Below are 2948 nucleotides of genomic sequence, written 5' to 3'. Positions count from 1 at the left end.
ATGGAGAACATAGGAGAAGGGGGCAGGGCTGACCTAACCCACCCCCCTTGCTATCCAGGTCTAAGAAACAGACAAGTGCCCCTGTTTATGAGTCTTTCTCCTCATCCCAGAAACTCACAATGTCCAGGCACCCAGGGAACTCATCTTCTAACTTCTTCTTGAGCTGAAGATACTGAGAACAAGGTGGGCGATCACAAAAGAGTTTATACCAACTAGCCGCCCCCATATGCACTCTAGTCCTCCCACAATCTCCAGGGATGCCTTCTGGTTATCCATCCTTACCTTGGACTTGTAGCCTCAAGCTCCACTGATAGGAGAGTCCAGGAGAGTGGGTCCAGGGGAGAGGCAGACAGATGAGATAAAGAGGGACACAGCAGATAAAACGGAGGCAGTGATGGCCACACCCCAGGGATAAGACAAATACCAGACATATTAGGGGGTTGGAGAGGGGGCAGAGACACAGTAAAGAGGAATTCATCCACACAAAAATACACAGATACAGGAAACCCAAACCAAGCACAGGAGATGAGAGAGACAACGGGGAGGCAGACAGAGATGAGCAAGTATAAGGAGACCACAAAACAAAGAAGGCAAGAGGGATGGAAACAGAAGAACTGGATTAGATGGAGAATGGGACAAATAAAACACCCAGCTCCCTCCCTGTGCCCTCAGCTCTAAGAAAAAGCCTGTTACTCCTGGGCTCTAAACACCTTCCCAGTCCCATGAGTGAAACACAAGCTTCCCCAACCCCCAGTCAGGCTATTTAAGGACTGGAATCTGGTACATAGGCCTGGTGGGTGTCTCCAAATGTCATTCCTGCCTCTGCTTTGTCAAGGAGGCAAAAACATTTCTAATGCTGGTACAGATCAGACCCTAGGTGGGCATTACACATAGTACAGCCAAAGGACCTGGGTTCACATTAGACCTGGCCACTGTGGTCTGGACCTCAAGCTACTGACCTGCTGCCCCTCACCCACTCCCAGCCTCAGTTTCCTCAGCTGTAAGAGGAAGCTAAAATTCCTCTCCCTGAAGGGGTTTCTGGGAAGGTAAATCCACCGAACATGTATTTATTAAGCACCTACTGCATGCCAGTATAGTATGGTGGGTGTGGTTTAAAGCACGTCATCCGGAATAACTATTAAAGTCACCTCACCCACTACAGATGGGGAAATTTAGGCCAGAAATGGAGCGTGGTCAACAACCAAGGGAACCCACTGGGCAGAAGTCCAGAATGTATCATTCAAGGCATTCTCGAACCTTCTCGCCCATGACTGTTCAGGCTATAAGGGGAGAGGAAATCTAAGGGTAGACGGAAGCTTAAGTCCCATCACAAAACTGATCTCCACCCCTCCCCCCATCCAAACCTCGGAGTCGGATGTTTAAAACGGACACACACGCGTCTTAGTTCTACCTTTTACAATCTGAGATGCCTAGTATGTCTCACACTGAGAAGGGCGGCTCTGCGCCCTCGGTCCGGCCACCACCCCGCTGGCATCCCTTATCTCCCCTCAGAGTCCCCAGGAGTCCTCCCCGCTACGCTCGCAGACCCCAGCGCCAACACAGGCAGGGTCAGGGAAGACCTGACCGCACTTACCAATAAACGACTTGGACCTGGAGACCCATGGCTCCGGATCGCAGCACCAGCCACACAGTGGACACCTGCACCGTCCGACCCGCCGCGTGGACCTGCGAGATCTGCGCCCTCCGCCGCGCACCTGCGCAGAAAGGCCTGCGAGTCCGCGATCGTGGCGTGAACCAACGCGGGAGGGGGGAGTTGGAGCGGAGGACGGAGAGGCGCTCAGGCAGGAGACAACGGACCTGCAACCCGCCCCGAGAGAGCCCGTCGCCAACATACTTCACGTCACCTCATTGAGCTAGGCAGCGTCTCGATAGAGGAAGTTCCTGGAAGAAGACCTCCGCGCGGCCCCTCCCAGGTCCCCCCGGACCGGGAATGGTACGACCCCGCCGGCCGGGCGCCCCGAACTAACCGCGCCCTACTGCATACGGAATTGGTTGTAGGCGACCCTTCCTCAGCGTGGGCCTCCTGGGTGGGCGAGCGTGCGAGGAGGCTGCGGTTCTTGGGTCTCTCCTCCTTGCGGGACAGCTAGAGGAGCAAGGCCGCCCGGACGCGGGTTTTCCGCGGCGCTCCTTGGCGCCCAACTGTCTTACGAAGCCCGATGTTTGGAAACTGCGCTGCTTTGTTGTTGCGCAACTGGGTCTCTTACCCAGAACCCTTCTGCCGTCCCCGAAGGGAGGGGTTCGTGGAAAGGGCTGGAACCAGGCGGCTGAGTTAAGGGGTTAGGGTGTGGCCGCCTCTCTCTGAGCTTCAGTTTCCCCGTCTGGAAGGTGGGCTTTATGGCCCGCAGGAAATGCGCGCTCCGCCTGTACCGCCTAACTACATGCAGGCCTGGTTTCCGGATACCGCGATGGGAACGTAGGCAAAAGCCCTTCTCTGGTGGGAGCGATTTGGCAGGTAGAGTTAAAGGGCGTGAAGCAACGTAAGAATAGTACTTCCATTCTGGGCTGGTGTGAGCAATGAGTTCATACGCCTGGAGAGAACTAGAACGGCGTCTGACACAATGAAGATTAACTCTGGCTGGGGTCTTCCTGCCCCTCAACCTCCCGGCTTTTGTCTCCGGCCTCTCTGGGTCCTTAACCTGTTAGGGTTAAGGGTAGGCAAAGTTCAAGTCCCACTCGGTCTTTGTCGCTGCTTGTGAGCCCAGTCGTCTGAGGAGAATTTAATGGTGAGTTTATGCAGAGCACTTAGCACAGGGTTAGGTAAAGAGTGGTCCATAAATAGAGGTCTCCTTCGTGGCCCCGAGGGCCCTCAGAACAAAAGCCCAAACGTTAGGCGGCGCCTCTAGCTCAGTGGGTAGGGTACCCGCCCTATGTACCGAGGGTGACGGGTTCGAACCCGGTGCAGGCCAAACTTCAACAAAAAAATAGCC

The 2948-nt window shown here is 55.1% G+C and overlaps 1 long non-coding RNA gene across 4 annotated transcripts; it reads right to left on the bottom strand.

The window, feature by feature from the left end:
* Positions 1-27: 27 nt before the first annotated feature.
* On the bottom strand, positions 28-2292 carry LOC105887990. 4 transcript variants are annotated; one of them, XR_002775672.1, is made up of 4 exons: positions 1989-2292; positions 1595-1818; positions 283-307; positions 28-172 (listed from the first exon to the last, which is right to left on the bottom strand). It is a non-coding gene; the product is annotated as an uncharacterized LOC105887990 (long non-coding RNA). The 4 variants fall into 4 exon arrangements; XR_002775673.1 differs by having other exon boundaries at positions 36-172; positions 1595-1715; positions 1856-2288; XR_002775674.1 differs by having other exon boundaries at positions 37-172; positions 1595-1715; positions 1989-2288.
* Between the last annotated feature and the right edge of the window lie 656 nt (positions 2293-2948).

This window comes from Otolemur garnettii, unplaced genomic scaffold (genome assembly GCF_000181295.1).
Source record: "Otolemur garnettii isolate 467f Iridium unplaced genomic scaffold, OtoGar3 scaffold00152, whole genome shotgun sequence".
NCBI classification, from domain to species: Eukaryota; Metazoa; Chordata; class Mammalia; order Primates; family Galagidae; genus Otolemur; species Otolemur garnettii.
Note: the sequence above shows the minus strand (reverse complement) of the source record. Positions and strands in the feature narration are given on the sequence as shown.